Source organism: Peromyscus californicus, unplaced genomic scaffold (assembly GCF_007827085.1).
Source record: "Peromyscus californicus insignis strain IS unplaced genomic scaffold, ASM782708v3 Scaffold_6__1_contigs__length_162567912, whole genome shotgun sequence".
Classification (NCBI taxonomy): Eukaryota; Metazoa; Chordata; class Mammalia; order Rodentia; family Cricetidae; genus Peromyscus; species Peromyscus californicus.
In genome coordinates, this window is record NW_026294584.1 from 9,211,740 (window position 1) to 9,234,210 (window position 22,471).

Sequence of the window (22,471 nt, forward strand, 5' to 3'; positions counted from 1 at the left end):
TAGAGATAGTATTGGTGGTCAATCATTCCCTGCCTGAACCTATGTCTATAAACTCATTAAATTAAAAGTGGGGAAAATCTACTTGCATTTTTTTCAGTGAATCACTCATTAGCAGAGTCACTAAACATTCCCACCATTTGGGTAGCCATCACATTGTTCTACTGTAGATAATTATGGCTGACACTACATCGTTTCATGGTGATTTAGGCTCTGTTCATATTTGTTTCAAAGATTGCATTCAAGAACTTGCCACTGGCCTTGTGAGGGCTACTAAAATGACTGCTATTCTGATATTAAAATTTAAAGCTTCATTATAGCTTTACATATTCTGAAACTGTGGCCAGCAATATATGCTTGAGGTCATAGCTCCAGATAATTATTTAAATATGTGATTGGCCAGGAGGGTTTTATTAATAAAAGGCTGGAGAAATAGATAGCTATTTATAATATGCAGTAGGGCAGGTAGATGTATTTAACATAGGAATAAAGGTCTCATAAGATATGTGTTTTAAAAATTCAAGGAAAAATTCCAAACCTACATTTTTATTAAATATACATTAAACATTCAGAAAATAAAGATGGTTTCCAATATGAGAGATTATGTGAAAAGAGTTGGATGTCAAGAATTCAGGAAGATTAATAAAACCAAGCATGTTCCCATTAATCATGTGTCCCCAAATGGCACACAGGATTTGATTTGAATTTGCCTCTCTATACACCAGTGATAAAATCTGCTGTTTTTGTGAAGCAGCCAAGGAATCAGCTTGATAAATGGGGTAATTCTTTCAAATGTACCTGCTTGGGTATTTCTCATATATGTTGATAAATGTATATAGTAAAAGAGAAGATGAATTCTTTGCTAAAAATATAAATGAAGCTTTGATCATTTGGACCAAGAGGCTTTGATTTTTACAATGAATTGATGAAATAACAACTTTTAACAGAATCCTTGTTTAAAGGATTGAATGTATATGTAAATATCATTACATCAAATGACTTTAGTTTGCAAGAAGAGGGTCCTGGGTTAACTGAACTATTGTGTGATTAACACCAAATGTGAAGGTTTTGAGTAATAGATAGCAATGCATGTTTTAAGTCTGTCATGAATTGCTGGAGGTAGAATATTGGGGCAAATATTTCATTTATGGCACCTTTTCTAGTGAAGCTCTTGAAAAGTATCATAGTGATTTGTGTCCAAATATATCTTAACCCCAATAAAGCAAATAAATTAAAAATGAGTTTCATGTCACTGATACACCCCAGGTAAGAAAATAACAGCCCAAATAAATTGAGATAGTTTTTTTAATTCATCACAAACTTTGAAATAAAAAACTATGAAGATTAAGCCAAAATAAAAGTGAAGAATGGGGATAAATTCCTAACATTTTTAATGATGTCCCAATGACAGTAGGATCTTTCTATCTATGCACTGATGTCCTCATAAGGAATTCTAGAGGAGTAACTTCTATGACATTTTCTTCATATGGTTTCTTCTTTTAAAAAAACAATCAAACCTTTATGTTTTATTTTATTCAGTATTAACATCTTGCTATAGACTAAACTGAATTACTATTGCGGAAACAACTATTCTACCAAAAGCAATTCACAGATTTTTTGCACTCTCAATACAAAAACTGTTGTGGAATATTATTTTAAGGTGTGTTACTTTTGTTTATGTTGCATTTGTTTAATTCCATGAAGCTGGGTTACTTTGCTTATCTAAAACACCTGATGGTCTAATAAAGAGATGAATGGACAATAGTGAGGCAGGAGAAAGAAACAGGTGGGGTTGGCAGGCAGAGAGAATAAATAGAAGGAGAAATCTGGGAGAAGAGATAGAAAGGAGTAGCCAGAGAAGGAGGATTCCAGGGGCCAGCCACCCAGCGACACAGAAGCCATGGAGTAAGAGTAAGATTTACAGAAGTAAGAGAACGAGAAAAGCCCAGAGGCAAAATGTAGATGGCATAATTTTAAGTTAAGAAAGGCTGCCTAGAAACTAAACTAAGCTAAGGCTGGGTATTTCATAATTAAGAATACACCTCCATGAGTGATTTATTTGGGAGTTGGGTGGTGGGGCTCCAAAAAGAGCAAAAACAACAAAAAACTCCACAACGTTTTTCACAGAAATAAAACAAAACATTCTAAAATTCATATGTAATCACAAATGACCTCAGGTAGGCAAAGCAACCCTTAGCCCAACTGGTAATTGATTTTAACTCCACATTTCAAGATATCTTACAGAGTTATAGTAAGAAAAACCAGAGGATACTGGGACAAAATCAAACTTGTTGACTGATGGGACAAAATGAAAGACCCAATGGTAAATGTGTGTAACAATTACTGTCTAGTAGTTGACAAAAATACAAAAACATGCTGGAGAAAAGAAAGAATTTCCAGCTGAAGGTGCTGGAAAAACTGGACATCCACATGTGGATGGATGAAATTACACCCAAATCTATCTCTCTGCACAAAAATTAACTCCAAATGGATCAAAGATTTCAAGATGAAAAGGAAAGTGCTGAAATTGCTAGAAGAAAATATGGGCAGTTCCCTACATGATATAGGTATTGGAAAGCAGTTTCTGAACAGGACTCCATTTGCCCAAGGATAGTTAAAACCACCTATTGACAACTGGGACAGCACAACACTCAAAAGCTTCTATAAAGCAAATGAAAGAGGTAAGTGAAGAGGAAGTTCATACAGTGGGTGAGAATCATTGCCAGCTTTACATTTGAAAGATGATTAATGTCCAGATTATATTAAAAAGTCAAAAAACAAGGTATCAAAGATACAAATAACCAAACTTTTAAAATGAGCTATGGTTCTGAACAGAGAGTTCAATAAGGAAGAAATAAAAATGGCAGTGAAATATCTCAGAAAGTGTTTATCATCCTTAGCAATTCTGGAAATGCAAATGGAAGCAGCTTTGGGATTTCATCTTAACCCAGCCAGGATGTGAAGATGAACCCCCAACAGCAAATGCTGATGAGGATATGATGAAATCGACACTCATTCACTGTTGGTGGCTGTGCAAACTGCTGCAGCTACTCTGGAAATCAGTATGGAGAATTCTCAGAAAGCTAAAAATAAATCTACCATATGACCCAGCAATATCACCCCTTGACATATGCTCAAAAGACTCACATCCTACTCCACAGAGCCTTGCTAGCCATGTCATTGATGCTGCACTCACAGGAGCTAGGACAGAGAAGCATTCTAAATGGTATACAGCTGACAAATTGATAATGAAAATGTAGTACATGTAGACAATGGAGCCATAAAGAAAATGAAATCAAGAAATCTACAGGTAAATGGATGGATCTAAAAAGTATTATACTGATCTTGTAACGCAGAACTATAAAGCCAAATGCCACATTATCTTTCTTCTTTGCAGTCCAGAGCTCCAACTCTTTAGATGTTTAGATGTAACTATATAGACTGAAGTAAATGACAGAAAATAGGAAGATAAAAAGGGACCATGTGGAGTGGAGGAAAAGCCCTAGAGAGGGGAACAGCAGGATACAGTGGATATGAAAAGGAGGTAGGGAGTCCAGCGTGGTTCACAGGATAATACAGAGGGACAGGGAGGAAGAAGGAACAGCAGGAAGGATGTCGATCAAAGCCATGGGGAATTGTGTTGTTTTATATTTCACACACACACACACACACACACACACACACACACACACACACACACACCTTAATGAAGGTTAGTCTTTAATTCCCAATGTGACTATTCAGAGATAAGAATTATAGGAAGTAATTATGATTGTTAGGGTGGGGCTCCAACCCGACAGGAAAAGAGCTAACTCTTCCCTACTTTCCTCCTTTTGGGAATCTTGGAGTTCACCTTCCAGAGAGGTGAGAAACATTTCTGCTACTTAAGATAAGCCATTATAATATCTTATTATAGTTAGCCCCAGCTGACTCAGACATACCTGTCATGGTTTAAATAGTCAAACATCCAAGAAAATTCTTCGGTATTTCTTTTGAAAAATAGCTAGGCAGAAGGAAAAACATAGTGTGTACTCACTCATAAATGGATACTAGATGTAAAGCAAAGGATAACCAGACTGTAACTCACAACTCCAGGGAGGCTACTAGTAAAGGGGACCCTAAGAAAGACACAGGGATCGCCCAACGACAGAGAAATGGATGAGATCTACATGAGCAAACTGGACTTGAGGCGGGGTAATGAAGGGCAAGGGTTGGGGGAAAGAGAGCTTAGGGGAGCGGGAGGTCCCAGCTAGATCGGGAACAGAGAGGGAGAACAAGGAAGGAGAACAAGGAAATGAAGACCCGATGGGAATAGGAAGAAGCAGAGTGCTAGAGAGGTCCCCAGAAATCCACAAAGATACCTCCACAGTAGACTAATGACAATGGTCGAGAGAAAGCCCAAGCTGACCTGTCTGGTGATCAGATGGCCAAACACCCTAACTGTCATGATAGAACTCTCATCCAGTGACTGGTGGAAGCAGGTGTAGAGATCCACTGCCAGGCCCCAGGTGGAGCTCCGGGAGTCCAACCGGTGAGAGAGAGGAGGGATTGTATGAGCAAGAACTGTTGAGACCATGATTGGAAAAAGCACAGGGACAAATAGCCAAACTAGTGGCTGAGGAGCCCCCATGGAACTGGATCAGGCCCTCTGGATAAGTGTGACAGTTGATTAGCTTGAACTATTTAGGAGGCCCCCAGGCAGTGGGACCAGGACCTGTCTTTGGTGTATGAGCTGGCTTTTTAGAACATAGGGCCTATGTTGAGATATTTTGCTCAACCTTGGTGCAGGGAGGAGGGGACTGGACCTGCCTCAGCTGAATCTACCAGGCTGGACTGACTCCCCAGGGGAGACCTTGCCTTGGAGGAGGTGGGAATGGGCAGTGGATTGGCAGGGAGGGGTATGGGGTGGGAGGAGGGAGGAAATCCATGGCTGATATGTAAAATTAAATTATTTATAAAATTTTAAAAAAGAAAACAAATTTAATAACAAAAAAGAAATGAGTAACTAAAAACAATGAAATTAATTTTAAAAAAGAACAAAATTATTTCTAATATTTACCACTCTGGAATAATTGCCATGTTACTTTGTTTAATTTTCTGTGTACTTCTCACTACCCTATATCTGCGCTCTTTCTTAGTTGTACTAATCTCCCATAACATCAAAGGCAATTTTATTTTCTTGTGAGTAAATATCTTCTGGAGCCGTGTGGTCTGATATGCTTTGATATCTCTGGTTGACAAGTCCATGACGATCCTCTTCTGTCCTTACAGTGGGAAGTGGCTTCCCATGCCCCAACTCCTTTTGTAGTCCTTGCCTCTCAAAGGTTCGAGCCCTTCCCAGTGGTTCCAGGGACGGTTTTGTCAAGCTCCTAAAGTGTGTCTCTGGGAGATATTCAAGATCCAAGACACCATCGGATACTGTAGTGTGCACATTTGATATTAGTACTCAAAACAAAGAAGGGAGAGGTTCTTTGTGAGTTCAAGTCCATCTTGATCTACAAAGCAAGTTCCAGGCCAGCCATGGAGATTCTGTGTCCCAAAAATACTGAAGCCATAACAGTAGAACGTTGACATAAAGATTATGTCTGGTGAAATAGTTCTGATCTACAGTGATTTGGGGGTGATGGCTGGGTGGAGAAAGCACTCACCACACTAGTCTATTTACTAAACAAATAGAAAAAGATTCTCCCATCCTTCTCTGTGAGCAACTACCCACTGTTTCCTGTATCCTCAGAAAATTTAGGTTTATCACACAGGATGAGGCACGGCTTTATAGACAACACACACAATCGAGTGGAAGCCGAGCTTCTCTGAAATCTAGAGGTTATGGGAAATTTTACCAACACTGGATGGAATTCTCCTAAGTACACACACAACTGGACATCCCACTGTTCCTAACATAAGGAAGACTAAAATCATGCATCTTGATGAATGGAAACAGATCAAAGTTGAGATCTCAGATAGTTGGCTAGTGAGACAGCTCAGATGCCTGCTGTCAAGCCTGATGACCAGGGTTTGCATCCCAGTACCCACCTGGGGAAAAGAGAAAATGGACTTCTGCAAGTTATCCCTTGACCTCCATACCTTCCCAGCAGTGTGTGCAAACCCCCACACATATACACAATAAATAAATCTATGAATATTTTAAAGCTCCATTTATCTTCACGTATTTCAAAGAAAGAACCAATCTGTGCAGCAGTGTATCTGCACCACTGGAGCCTTCCCTGTTTCCCAGCGACACTACGTAGTGTTGCCTGCCACACAACCTTCCCACAGTGTTCTGTGCACCAACGGGTCCCGAAACCAGAGGGTCGGGTCACCGCAGACCTCTGAAACAGTGACTCCAAATACCTTTTCCTCCTTTTAAATTGATTGTGTCATGTATTAGTTACAGCAGTGGAAAGTGGATGAACACATCTACCAACTGTTAATTTATGGGGTTTTCTCTTTTGAAAAGTTCAATAGCACCACTGGTTTTGGATTGAGAATAAGCCAATATATATTAAACTATGATAACTCATTAAGAATATATATGATTAGCATATTTTAACAACATTTCTTCTTTAAACTCTATCTTACTTTATTTCAAAAGTTTAAAGTAAGAATGTTCTATTAATTCAAAATAGATCAGTAGAAAGCATATACTGTTGTAGTAAGTGAATCTATCTGCTGATGTCCAATCTGACACTCTGCCTCTGTAATTTAAGAATGGACAGGGAATTGTTACTTAAAATAACATTTCTCAAGATTGTTCCATGGATAATTTTCAGTTTAAAAACGAAACTGTAAAATACAAACATAGTCAGTCTCTTTAGCACCATCCAAAAACCTCTGTGCAGGGAGTTTAGGGTGAAGTCAGAAGATCAGACCAGATGGATAGTCAATGTCCCGGGGAACACGACAAAAGAGACAGAATTCTGCTGAAATCAAACTACATTTATCAAAGCTACAGACTTAATTTTATATTAAGGTATTAATCAACTTTTAGTAGACCAAATTACCTAAGCATAGGGGTTTTGTTTAAATATAACAACTTTTTTTTTCTGGAAGAAAGGATGGGTCAAAGCTCAATTTCTACAGAATGGATATAACGTAAGAGTTACGGGAAAGAGATGAGTTGCTTGTGTTCTAAGTGAAGAGTCAGTTATTTTCAGATGAACAAATCCATAAGAAAGAATAAATATATTCTTTTGATTAATTTGATCATGGGGAGATAGGTAAAGACATTGTGGATATTACTTACTTCACTGGTTTAGAGACAGTAAGTACTAGAGTTTCAGAACTCTAGATATATCTTTGAATTTCTTGCTGAAGGGCCTGGGCTGGGCTCATTTCTCAGCTCCTCAGAAGGGCTTTGAAGTGGCATGAGGGTGGTAATTAACATTTCTGTGGGTGGGGGGAGCTGGGCCCATGTCTATCAAATGCCTTGTCTTGTCTTCAGCATTCAGTAGAGTAGCCAGCTGCCACATATAGCAGGGGCCGGTGATGAGTGACTAAGCAAATGAACCACACCAGAGTGTGGGAAGCTGCATTATCAAGAAAGCAAGGTGCGAACACTCCAAAGGGAAGACACTACTGCATTCCGTCAGTGAGCACTAGGAACCCCTCTCTTCACCAGGTCTGCCCCTCTGCTGGGGAGAGGCGGCATCCTTCCGTTTCCTCAGAGAAAGAAGAAGAGACAGCTGCACTCTGGCATAAATCCGGAGAGTGCCAAAAACACACAGAGTACAGGCGGCTTGCATTTTCTTCTAAGCTAGGGAAGAAACATTTCCCCAAAGAGCTCTCCTAGAAGGGACTGCATGAAAACAGACTGCAGAAGAGGCCCCTCAGGGAGAAAATGGGAGGGAGGAGATCCCATGGAGAGCAGATTGGAAGAGCTTGGCAAAGTCAGCCCTCTGCTGCAGTCAGCCACACCCGCAGGGGTTAGCTCTCCAGAAATCCTCCTTTGGAGCAACTCCCTGACAGCGAGGGATGAAGCAGCACTTTCAAAGCCAGGATCAGACGAAGCAACAGGAAACCCTGAGGATGTTTAGAGAATTAGTAGTTGTTGAGATATTATGTTTTCTCTGTTAACTCTATTTTATATTTACAAAGCCTCAAAATGCAAGCACACAGAAATCAATGTCTTTGTTGTATAACTTTGGATAGCTGGATAGGCAAAGTAAGTGCATAGAGAAAAATGGACCATTTCCAAAGCAAAACTAAAAATAAGATGTAACAATTCACCCTAGAGAGCAAGTGGAAGATACAATAATTTTATTGCTGTCAAGGATTATAGTCTTAATTTTATCTTCTCTCCCTCCAGAGACAGTGTATTCCCATACAACCCTGGCTGAAATGAAACTTATGATTCTCCTGCTTTCTCATTTCCAAAGCTGTGAATATATGTCTGTACCACCGTGCATGCCCAGCTTTGCCTTTTTCCTATAGAAATTGCAGTTATCAACTGCTTAAAAACATGTCTCTCCCTAGACTGTAAACTACTAAATGATAAGGTTTAGATGGTTTATGTATCTGTTTACAATAAAGACTTCTGCTGGTACATAATAGATATGAAATTTTTTAAACTAAGTTATAAATTTAAAACATGATAAGAGACAATGGAAATTTTAATAAAAACAACTTTGTGGCTTATACTTTCAAAATATCCAGTGTTTTAAATCTGTCTGGACTATTTTTTTTTTCTCATCTTAAAACTTTGGGAAAATTACCTTGTGTGTTGACATGGCTCTCCATTTATCCCAACCTATAATGCTTATACAATTTATAATTTATTTGCATATAGTCCATGTTCAATAAGTAGCTGCCATTGTTAACAATATTTCACCAACAGCAATACCTGAATGAATTGAATTTGATATGTAGCTAACTGACCCAAACAAATGTAAAGATACTTGAATGAGTCAGTCAAAAAGGGTCTGGGGTACTAGCTAGATGGATCAGAGGGCAAATACAACTTGCTACCATGCCTGGCAAATTTAGGTTGATCCCTGACACCTATATTCTGGAAAAAGAGAACTCCCTCTACCTCTACATGCATGCTATGGAATACACACACACACACACACACACACACACACACACACACACACACACACACACACACAAAAATCACAAAATAAAAATGCTTTAACAAATACCAAAAAATGTAAACCATGCAATCTTACTTTAAAGAAAGAAAAAAAAACATTCATTTCATTCATATTCTAACATATGTGACATATTATGCCAAAAGTATCAATGGCATAAAATTTAAAGATTTCTCTGTGATGCATAATTGAAAGGGGCAAATGTATTTAAAAGTTACAAGCACTTAAATATCTCTACCGTGATTCTGTGGGGCCTGTCGTGATGTGTCCAGACTCATATTAATCCGTCTCCATTTTTGGCTTCTCAGTATGGTAAAATGGTAAAGTTCCAGCTCATATCATCTTAACAAGCTCCTTTTTAACGAGAAGTTTGTGATTTAATGGGTGGCGAAGTTAAAGGTGATATATGCTTGTAAAAATGCTTGTAGGAAACCAACAAGCTAAGGCAGCTCTTTTGTAACGAAAACAGTAAAGAGAATCCCTGCTGGTCCAAAGAGAATGGCACAGACAAAAAGAGGTGGGGAAATTGGGCAGATGAGTAACTGTTTTCCTTGTTCTGCATGCCTATAAAATGATGTACTGGGAAGGCTGCCTTCAGCACTAAGAACACCATTGTGTTAGGTGTAGGGCAAAGAGGAAACACGATCAAACCTCCCATTCAGAGTGGCTCCTGGACCAGCCAGATGAAATGTGTTCTGATCCCTTTACTGTCACCCTTAAACTTTACTTAGGTCAAAAATTCCTTGTTCATTATACGTTCTATCTAATCTTTCACCCTAAAATCCATTTCAGCTGTTACTTTCCCTTTTCTACTTCATAGAGCAGGTTCATTTAGAATGAAGACATTAACCAAAAATGTTGTAAAGTGCCAATTAAATTATTTCCTGTGATTTCATAAGACATCTTAGAAACAGACATCTGCATAATTGCCTTGTAGAAAATAGTAACTCTTTATGGGCTTTTAATGACAGGAAGGTTAAAACATGCTTAAGAAGGATCTGTAAATTCTTCGTATTGTTTCCGTCCTCCGCCATTTATTTAAAACCTTAATTGAAGATAATTGAAAATCATAGTGCTTGAACAAATCCAGTGTATATTATATCAAATAATGGTATCACTTAGAAGCCATGTTAATTCCTCATTTGAACAGCTGCACACATAAATAATAATCATCTCTAAACTCCAGGCTGATTACTATTTACCTGTGGGATTTGTGGAAGATTGTTCCACTTGGGAAGGTGTGAAAGCATCAATGATGAAAGAGAAAACGTCCCCTGTACAGTGCTCTGAACACCAGATAACATAACAAATGTCAGGGATTAAATCTGCGTGCATCAACACACGCACTTTTTTCTAAGTATTCCTTATGTGTTGCCTCTCTAATGCCAGGACCAACTCAACCTTGTTTGTAGATTCTGTTTTTAAGGGAAACTGACACAGGATTTCACTCATTTCACCAAAGACATACTGCTAATACACAGCAGAGCTGAGATGACAACGTAAGAAGCCCGGAATCTAAGCCTTCTAGCTGTCTTTAGTAACCATTAAATGGAAGGATTTGCATGGCATAGTTTTACAGTACCTGTGTCTTATCTGAGTGGAACACTTTATATCATTGTTTCATGGCACCTTAGATGATTGGTTGCTCTTTTTAATTAATTAATTAGTTCATTTATTTTATGTGCATGTGTGTTTTGCCTGCATTTATTTGTGTTCACCACATGCATGTATGCCTAGTGCCCCCATGGAGGCCAGATTCCCTGGGAGAGGAGTTACAGGAAGTCACAAGCCACCATGCAGTTCCTGTGAATTGAACCCAGATTCTCTGAAGTACAGCTTAACCACCAAGCTGTCGTTTCATCCCTAGTCACTCCTTTTTGAAAAATCAAGATTCAGTGACTCTTTGACTTGAACAATTAGTAATTGATGAAAAAAAAATTCAGTGCTTAACTTTGTTTTCTAAGTTCACAGATACTCAGGTTGATGAAGAAGACATTCTCTATCCTAAGTCTTTGCTATCATCTAACAAATGCTATCAATTGAAGAAATGAGAACCATAAGTGCATTAATAGGAAACATAACTTCCAGACCTTGCTGGATTTAGTATATTTATGTTATATATCAAGAGAGAGACAGCTTGTTTGCATGGGAGTCACCATGAGAAAAAGGTAAAATCTGTTATAAAGTCTAGGCCAATATTCTTTGATGACACCAGAGTTGCTTTTTTAAAAAGGGAGTGGTAAAATTAATTGAAGAAGCAAGAAGCAAACATAATGCTTCATCTCAGAAGAATAGCAACAACTGGAAGCTATGGGCAGCTCAATCACCTCTGTGTGTGTGTGTGTGTGTGTGTGTGTGTGTGTGTGTATGTGGATAAACCAATGATTGAAAAACCTAAAAACATCAACTGGGTTCAAATAATCTTATAATAATTCTGAATTCTAATAAACATTAAAATTAAGTATTTTATAATTATTAGTCCATTGCCAGTTACTACGTATTAATGATTAGACAGTCACAGCTACTAGAAATATGCCTCATTCACGCTCATGCACAACATGAAGTCCCACTCTGAGAGATGCCATCAGCACAACCATTGATCTATGTTTCCTTATTTCTGATCCAGCATGCCAAACTGCTGTTAGCATTTTAACAAAGTCTACACTGTATGCAGCAATGCCATTAGCTCCAATTAGTATATGAGTTTTCATCTTCACAGTAGTCGTCCTCTGTGGCCTAAATAAGGAAGGCAACTTATGGTGCAAAAGTTGGCCTGGTCTGCTAAGATCAGACTCGTGTTGTTTTAAATGCTTCCCAAATGAAGAATGCGTGGTATTATATTCTTATCAAATCATATTTAAAGATTTATATTTAACCTTTGGAAATTGGCTGCTTGCCCAAACTTCTTGGTTGCTGCTAGAAATGGTGGTTAGTGGGTTTCTCTAAGGCAAACACGGGCCAAGGCAAATTTTCTTCCACCCACAGAGTTTCAGTAGGGTATATCCTGCCTCTTAGCTGCCAGGTGAGGCAAGCTTCCAGACTCCAGTAGGCTTACTGCAGCAGACATATGAAAAAGTCCACCCACTCAGATGCTAAAGTAATCATCAATCTCTCAACAGAAAATAAACTACAGAGGAATGAGGAACTGGTAGCATTTCTCAGTCTGGAGGATTAGGGACTGAACTTTGCTACCCTCTGTAGAGTATCCCTTCCTTCTGTATGTGGCTCCAGCGTAGCTCACGGACCAGAGCTGAAGTCTCACCTTCTCCTGTCTTTGTTCCTGGATCAGTCTTTCTTTACTTAGTTATAGCACTGTCTGTCCCCAGGCCTGTCCTTTCTCCATTCTCACAGCAACATGGAAGAGTGTTTAAAGAAACAGAATTGAGATGAACTAGATCAAACTATCCCTCATATTGATGCTGTAATTTTTAGGTGGATGAAAATATGTAATGACTTTGTTTCCTCCACTTTAGACTTGACTTCATTAGGGAAAAAATGACTTTAAGTTATAAACATGTATAATTTATTATTATCTAAGACTTGTCTTTTCATAAGAAGTCAAACACATTTACATCAATCTATTTATGACTAAGACTCTATTAAAGAAGGTGGGGTTTTAACGTGGTGGATTATTCAGACACATTCTCCTGATAGACAGTCTTGAGAAAGTCCCTAAGTCTTTCACATCTATACTTATAGTTAGTGAAAAGATCCTTTGATCTCTGGTCCTATGTTCATCTGGCCACTTCTAATATGTTTGTGGCCTCAAATATGCATACTACCCTATAAGACTATGACCCTCTGGTAGCCACCAACCTTGGGCACTTGGGTTCTTACTAAAGCTGAGAATTATAGTCCCTGGTGCCATAGGCAGTGATGCATTGTCCCCAGATGCACTAGGACAATGTCCCTACCTAGAATATCCACTGTTTTCTGAATATAGAACCCAGCTCACATTCCCAGAGCAAGAAACGATAAGGGTGATCCTCCCCATTACTTGCTTATGCCTCAAGGCCTTGACCCACTCTATCCTATGGATGTGGCTCAACCACATGTTTGATTCTAACCTCTCTCCTTCTGTATCTCAACAGGATTGGAAATAACATAGGAAGAGGGTTCGCTTCTGTCAGGCAACTGCTAACATAGTGTGTGCCTCCTAGAAAGTCTGGACCCCTTCAGAATTGGCAAGTAAGAAATATATTAATATCTCGACTTAATAGATTTTTTACAGCCTAAGACAAAATTTTTATATTGGAATTTATCTTTTGTCACACAATAAAAATTCATATGGAAGTCATATGGAAACATTCACACCAATATTCTAACTTTTCTAATCCCTACTTTTCTTCTATGCATGCATTGTCTTGCAAATTTCCGCTTAGCACTGAATCATAAATAATCATATTTAAGAATTTTACTTTTGCAAGTGGCTTTATTTACATTTTAACATTTAATCTTACTTAATGCCTCGACAAACTAAGGCAACTCTCACTTTCTATAAATACTGTGATGATGCTGTTTTATACTATAAGGCTACAGCTAAGAGTCAAGGACATCAGCTGGCCGAGAACTCTGAATTGGAATCTTCACTACTTATTAGTCTGATAATTAAATGCACCAAAATATTTCCCCTTGCCGGGCGGTGGTGGCGCATGCCTTTAATCCCAGCACTTGGGAGGCAGAGCCAGGCGGATCTCTGTGAGTTCGAGGCCAGCCTGGGCTACAGAGTGAGTTCCAGGAAAGGAGCAAAGCTACACAGAGAAACCCTGTCTCGAAAAACCAAAACAAAAAACAAACAAACAAAATATTTCCCCTCTTTTAAGTGTGTCAACACATAATTTCCTCGACATAAAAGTATGAGTGTTCAAATAATTTCATTTTCATCATTGGATTCTTTCTTTATCACTGAAAAGAGGGGAAGTTCTGCTCTTGTTAAACTTTCCTCCAGTTTCCATTGAAGTTTTATCTTCTGTATGTACTACTCCTCTTTCTTTACACCCAAATCCATGAGCTGTGGTCACAATACCAAAGGTAAAATAGTGTTTTCAAATGACCAGTCCCCCTTTGTCTATTTCCCTTTAGACCCCAGACAAACGCTTCACAAGGTCTTGTCTTCAGCACCAATGCCAGGAACATGAGTGATGATCACTTATTTTCCCAAAATGTGATCATCATGGGATCATTAGAAGAAATTTATCCTTCCTGACTCCATTTCTGCTATGTATTCACTGCCTTGCCAATTTCAGTTCAACTCTGAATTGTAAATAATCATATTCAGCCATTTTCATGTTCAAAATCAAGGGTATCCTAGTTTAAATCAAACAACCTCAACCATCTATGTTATTAACATTGGCATGTCTGAGCACCCTCTCCCTACTCTACAATATATTTACCCTAGTCCATTAGTTTTGCAAAGTAAAGACCACAGTTTTATTTACATTGTTTGAGGTTACACAAATCATTCCACAGAAAATATGCTAAAGAAACATTCATTGCCAAGGAAATCAACCGTCTCCGTTTATCTAGCTCCTGGTAATATTAAACACACATGGGACTGACTCTGAAGGTCACCTGTAAATTGGAGAAATGGCAGCACCTATATTCACAATTGAACATGACATGTGATACTTTGTGTGAATCAACACCTCTGATTTAAAGATCTGATGAAACTATTTTGTTATTTTTTTCAATTCCAGTAGGTGAATTTTCTGATCTCTGTGTACATGTTGGGTACCTAACAAACATCAATGGGGTGCTTATATATGGAAAAGGAATTATTCCTCTCACCATGTTGGAGACATCAGAGTTGTTAGTCTCTTTACTGTGTTCATTGTTCAAATTGCTTAAACAATTGTTTGTCACAAGTACACATCATAATATATTCTAAGTTTAAAGAAGAAATTATGTGAGAAGCATACAGGTAGCATTCATAGAATGAGAGATATTCTATTTATTTATTAAGGAGACACATGACCTTTAAAAGGCATTTTGTATGCATGCATTTTAAATCAAAGAATAACAAACAGATTGGATATCTCATTCTATTATTGCATATATTTTTCTATGATACATTCATCAGAGAACTTATTCATTCATTAAAGGTCTCTGATGAAACTGACAAGTAGGAACCACTGATATTTCTTGGGATAATTAATCCTTGACATTACACAAGAAGACTGGTAAATATATAAGAAATATAATAAATCAATAATAAAATCCAAATATCCCAATGTCAAAGACAAGAAATTGGGCTCGACTTTTACTACAAAAATATTCATATGGGTAGGAATAAACTTATAAAAATGTACAACCTCAAAAAATAACATACTTAAGACCTCAGCAAGATTTTATCTGAGACATAACAAATCAGCAAAACTAATGAAATCAGGTCATTCAAAGTGTTAGTGAATATATGGACCAAGGGAACACTCACACATACATATAGGTGGCCTTAAGAATGAGGATAACCTTTGGAAAAATATTGTTCATAACATTCATTCATATGACCTATGGATTAGAAATTCTATTTGGAAGTATACACCCTAAAGAAGAGCTGCTTGTGGTGATTCATGCTTCTAATCATAGCACTTGAGAAGTATAGACAGGAGAATTAGGAATTCCAGTTCATCCTGAGCTACATCACAAGTTCAAGGCCAGCCTGGCCTACATGAGATGCCACAGCAAGCATCTGCTTCAAAGAGAGAAAGAAAGGATGAGAAAGGGAAACACAGACAGAGAGAGGACACATAGAGAGATACATAGATACTTGCAATCTTACGGAACTTAAAACCCAATGTCACCATGTCATACACAAAAGTGCATATATTGATAAAAATCAAGTTCCTTGACCCAGAAATTTCTGAAACCAGCCCAGATGTCCATCTAAAGAATAGGTCTGAGGCTTTATAAAGTTAATAAGGCCTGCTTCGTATAGTAATATACAGTAGTGAAAACAACAAAATACGGCTATTTCCACCAGTGTGAGAGAATCTTAAAACTCAAGCAGACCATCATAAAGACATACAGTGAAGAACATATAGATTATACTTCCTTATTAAAGTATAATGTAAGCAACAGCAGTAAGAACGAAAAACATAAATCCTGCCTAATGAGAACATTTGAATAGAGATAAGAAGACGAGGAGCATACAGGTAGAGGACTCACAGAAGAGAGGCTAGCTCTTAAACTGAAACAGATGCACAGGAATATGAATAATTATGATACATAGAAGATACTCACAATATGAATAATAAATATCCAGGTGTTTTGTAAGACATATTCCTCAGTAATTTCATAGCAGGCTTTCTCATTTCAACACTACTGATATATTCATTGGGCTGGGCAAATTTTTATGGTGTGAGTGTTTTTTACACATTGTCAGACACGGGCAGGCATGTTTGACTCTGTTCCTCATACTAGAAGCAAGCATTCAGTTGTGAACCCACAAATGTCTGTATACAGTACCAAGCATCTCATTGAGGGCAAAACTGTATCTACTAGAGATCCACTGTTTTGTATGAATAGGTTGTGTAAAATTTCCAAGAATTTATATTGTATTCATTCAAGCATATATTAGGATCTAAAAACCCTGATATGGTCACTGTTTCACACATACACATGTATGTGCATATGCACATCGCCTGTAATATTAAAATACTGTTTTTTACTTATCAGATGCTTTTCATTGTACATAAAATATTATGACTCAGAGTCAGCAATGCATGTGTACTAAGGCTCTGCAAGAATTTGGACCTTGAAAAAGTCTTACCTCTACATGAACTTGTACATATTATTCTTTCAGGAATGCTTCTATCCCTGACTAAATTATAGTCATTCTGAATCACAGGGAATTCATCCTTTTTCCTGCGTTGTGCATTCTCCTACCTCCTCTAGTCCCCAGTACAGTCCATACATGCTGTTGCAATCTGATACACACACACACACACACACACACACACACACACACACACACACACACACACACACTGAATTCCATCCACTTACTCTCCTCGAGGCTGGCTCCATGTTTTCTTCATTTTAATAAATGAAGCTGAGCTTGTTGACTGTTCTCAGCAAGTAATCAATAACTGCATGGTGAAAGCTTACAATCAATGAATTAGTTTGAGAGCTTTGTTAACTTCAAAACAAGTAACAAAATTAATCAGCTCTGTTACTAACTCATGGCTGAAACTGTAAGTCAAATACAGTTTGAATTATTTTGGTCAAAACTTAAACATTTTATAAGTGTTAAGTTTCTTATCATACAGACCAAGTAGACTTTATCTTTTTTTTTTTAAAGATTTATTTATTATGTATACAGTGTTCTGCCTGCATGTATGCCTACAGGCCAGAAGAGGGCACCAGATCTCATTACAGATGGTTGTGAGCCACCATGTGGTTGCTGGGAATTGAACTCAGGACCTCTGGAAGAGCAGTCAGTGCTCTTAACCTCTGAGCCATCTCTCCAGCCCAGACTTTATCTTTTTAAATACAGGAGGTGACAGAATAGTTTCATGGGTATTCAAGGCTTGTGAATCCAAAGATTTTCAAGTTTAGCATTAATTGGTTTCTCCCATTTCTGTGGTGATATACTGTGCACCCCCAATAAAACTTACCTGGGGATCAGAGGACAGAGCCAGCCACTAGATTAGACACAGAAGCCAGACAGTGGTGGCACACACCTTTAATCCTATCACTCAGGAGGCAGAGATCCTCTTGGATCTCTGTGAGTTCAAAGCCACACTGAGAACAGAGATAGGCAGTGGTGGCAGCACACCTTTAATCCCAGCACTTGAGATCTCACGCCTTTGCTTGAAAAGCACACACGCCTTTAATCCCAGGAAGTGACGTGGCTGGGTGGAGAACGGTATATAAGGTGTGAAGAGACAGGAACTAAGCCGCAGTTCAACTGAGACTGTCAGGGGTGAGCACTCAGAGGCTTCAGTCTGATGATTTGGAAACAAGATCAGCTGAGGAGTTGGCGAGGTGAGGTTGGCCGTGGCTCGTTCTGTTTTTCTAATCTTCCAGCTTTTACCCCAAAACCTGGCTCAGGGTTTTTATTAAAAGACCGTTCAGCAATTCATGTTACATTTCAAGCAAAATTAGTATTTTGAAAACATTTGCAGAAGTGGAGACATGACTTGGCAGCTAGGAGCAACTCCTGCTCTTGTAGCATGCTGGAATTTGGTTCACAGCACCCACATGAGGCAGCTAACACTTACCTCCACGGAATCTAATGCCCTCCTCTGGCCTCTACGGACACCAGCACCATGTCCGCACACCACACACAGACAAATGCATGCACGTAATTAGAAACATTAAATCAAGGACCAGGAGAGATGGCTCTGTTATCAAAGGCACTTGCTGCTCCTGCAGAGGACCTGTTTGGTTCTCTGCCCCCACGTGATGGCTCACAATCATCTATAACTATGAATGGGACCCAGCACTCTCTTCTGGCCTCCCTGTGCATCAGACACACAAGTGGTGCACGTACATAAGTGAAGGCAAAACACTCCTACACATACATTTAAAATAAATAATACACTTTAAATTAATCTTTAAAATATATCTGTTATTACATTTATGCATATGGAGGCATGCATGTGGATGTCAGAAGACAACTTGTAGGAGTCAGTTCTCTCAGTTTATGTGGGTCCCAGGAGATAAAATTTAGGTTACCAGACTTATTAGCATTTTCTTTACCCACTGAGCCACATAGCTGGCTGGTTTACTAACATTAATATATAGAATATTATTTAAATTAATAAATAGATAAAATAAAATTTTTAAATCTAAATTAAACATATACTTATTTTCCTGGTTTTCAATTCAAATTCTTCTCAAGTATAATGCATACTTCATTTTTTTTCTTTTGTATATCCAAAATGTGTTTATTGGGATGGTTCCCACTCATCATGAATCAGGTGCTTTTCAGTGCTGCTTCCTCCTGAAGGAGCATCCTTCTGTCAGCCTTGCTTTTCCGCCTGTGGGCTGACAGAGGACAGTGGAGCAGCCAACACACAAGACTACCGTTTGTGCAAGGCTAAAGACCGTGGTGATCTTGCAGCATCCTGGGCATTTCACATCCATAAAGTAGGAATTGGGGCTCGGCACCAGGCGCTTTTTCTGTATTTCCTCTTTTCCTCTTCTGGAGAGGGATGAAGGAGATCATTTGTGAGAGGCATGTTCTCCTAGGGAGGTTGTCACCACCGGAAAGGCATACTTAAATTTTAATTAACATATTCTTATGAGACCTTTGGTAAGAAATTAAGACATAAATATGATCTTTTTAATGACATAATTTTGTTAAAATCATGTATTCATTTTCAGTTTTTGACCAAAGTAGTGACTACTGGGTTTTTACTTGAAATGTTAAAAATAGCTACATTACTCAATTAGCATAAGTGCCCATGAATAAAGAAAACATGATTCATCATGATTTATTCAACAGGAAAATGAATGGAACAAGAGAAACCATCCTGTTAAGTGTATGAGCCAGAATGAGAAACTCAGGTGGCACATGCTTTCTCTCAGGTGGGGAATCTACATGGGGAAAAGGTATAAAAGTAGAAAGGGGACTAGGGAGGGAAAGAGATGAGCAGTAGGGAAGAGAGAGACACATGCCGTGGAATAATTCTTTTGTACACTGCAGAGATTTATCACTCAGACTGGTTTAGTAAAAAGCTGACAGCCTGGTTGCCAGGCAGGAATTATAGGTGGGACAATCAAACTAGGAGAATGATGGGAGAAGAAGGGCAGATTCAAAGGAGATACCAGCCAGCCACCAAGGAAGCAGGACATGTAGAAAATGAGGTAACAAGCCATGAGCCACGTGGCAAAGCATAGATAAGAAATATGGGTTAATTTAAGAGTAAGAGTTAGGTAGTAATAAGCCTGAGCTATCGGCCGAGCATTTATCTTAAGTCTCCCAGTAGGCTATTTGGGAGCAGGCAGTCAGGACAGGAAAACTCCACCTACAGACACAGGTGGATAGTAGGGGGCTAAGTGAAATCATTACAATATATAGATGTATAAAAATGTCAAAATGAATCACTATTTTGTTTAACATTTAATACTAATTTAAGGCTTAAGTGTAAAATTCCATAATGTCCTTTTAAAATTCAACAGTCATCTTAAATCTAAGCTGTCAATTTACAAATAATATTAATAATAATAAATCCACAGAAAAATAATTAAATCAAATCACCTCTGACATGAGAGTAACCACATATCCCCAGGCATCAGCCGCAGATATGTGCACACAATACTGCTTCCAATATCTACACAGAGCTGAGCCAATAGTTCTTACTGCTCTAAAAATTCACAAACATTAAAGAAACATATAGAAAATAAGGTGCTGGATAGTTTAAAATTTTTATTTACGATAAAAAAATTAATAGACTGCCAACAATCCCAAATCCATTAATGTAAGACCAATTACCATGATAGAAGTTAAAAGAAAGAAACCCCCACTCTTGTGCATTGTGTTTTTTCTATTTCCAGAACCTTCACTTTACAGCCAGATTAAGTATACTTTATAAAGATTAGCTTTTATCAAAAAACAACTCAGGTAAATGGAAACTGCTTAGACTGAAGTACAGAAATTATTCTTCCCCTACAGTACATGCAGTCTGAAATTTTGTGAATAAGCAATGATATTTCTCTTGTATTTTTCATCAGTCAAATGCTTTGTCCTGATGAGTACAGAGTAAATCTCCTTAGCCTTGATTTTCTTTCTATGTCAAAGAGGTAAAAAAGATCGATGGGTTACTTTGCCCTGATTAATTTATCTCACTTGAATGCACCTAAAGAACAAGGATCATGTTAGAAGACATAGTGTTTCCCATAATTAATATAAAATATGTGCTTCATTAGCTGAAATGACTGTGTTCTAAATGATTCCCATTATCTTTGCAGTTTCTATACTCCTTTCTCCAACTGGAGGCAAACATATTTCCCTTGTGGAGAATGAGACCTAAGTCAACGGACATACAGTATCATGATGATAGTCTCAACTGAAATGTGGCATCACCATGACTGTCTACATCTCACTGAAAATCAGTAAATGAATCTACTGGTAATTTGGACATGTTAAAAGGCCCCTACTGAAACAATGGCTTACCTATTTTGAGATTGGATTTCTGATTCTCATCCTCATGATGCCTTCTAATTTTTGCACCTCAGAGGATTCTAATTTCACTATACATTAGTGAAGCCTATTTGCTTGTTTGTACTCAGGTTTGATAGTATGGGTCAATTTATTCCAAATTGATCACTCACTGAAATAGGAGAATCACAAAGTGAAGAACTTGCCAAGAAACTGCTTTACTATGAGTGTGTGTGTTAGGTTTCCAGAATTTTCTTTGATATTTTTGTTCTCATTTTTCAAATTAAAATATTAATTTTAATTACATCATTTGCCCCCTTCCCTTTCCTTCCTCCAACACTTTCCACACACACACTCTTTACCCATTGCTTCCATTCAAATTCATGGCCTCTTTTTCTGTAATTGTAGGTGTGTGTGTGTGTGTGCATGCGTACATGCGTGCATGTATGTGTGTGTTCTTAAATATATAAAACAACCTGTTCAGTCTGTAGATAAAGAATGACAAATAGCTATAGTCGGACTTTTCTCTGGGCCACTCCCTCACAAAAAATGACACAGAGACTTATTTTTAATTATGAAAGCTTGGCCTATAGCTTAGGCTTGTCCCACTTGCTCTTCCAACTTAAATTAACCATTTACACTCATCTGCATATTGCCTTATGACTTTTTACCCCTCTTCCATCTTGTGCCTCCTGTTTCCTCTCTGTGTCCTCTGGTGTAATTTCCCCACTTTGATTCATCTCCACTTCCTCTCTCTGTCCCAGAAGTCCAACCTAACCTCCTCCTACTAGCCATTGGCCATTCGGCTCTTTATTAAACCAATCAGAAGGCTCCTTGGCAAAGACACATCTTCACAGAGTACAAAAAGATTATTCCTCAACAAGCAAATAAGGCATGCTGAGAGTGGGACAGTCTTCCTCGGGGAAGAAACTCCAATTCGTTATCCAATACTAAGTGGTCAGCCCTGAACTTGATTGATTGATTGATTGATTGATTGATTGACTGGCTGATTGTTATTTTTCTTTGAGATAGGGTCTTGCTGTGTAGCTTCCTGGCCTGGACTTCACTATGTAGACCATATTGGCCTGGAACTCACAGAGATCCACCTGATATTGCTTCCAGAGTTCTGGGGTTAAAGATAGTCAACACCACACCCAGCCTAATGTCCTCTGTTTTAGATCACAAGATTCAATGTTTCTGCTTTGCTTCTTATAACACTCCTGGCTGAACCTCTTACAGCAAACAAGGAAGACATATCTGGAGCTCTTATGATGTATTT

General features: G+C 38.2%; 1 protein-coding gene and 1 pseudogene across 1 annotated transcript in view; both read right to left on the bottom strand.

The window, feature by feature from the left end:
- The window catches only part of Sema3e (semaphorin 3E), a 250,847-nt gene that overhangs the window by 161,429 nt on the left and 66,947 nt on the right, over positions 1-22,471 (bottom strand). The gene's annotated exons all lie outside the window — the stretch shown is intronic.
- Positions 18,958-19,270, bottom strand: LOC128098843 (40S ribosomal protein S27-like; annotated as a pseudogene).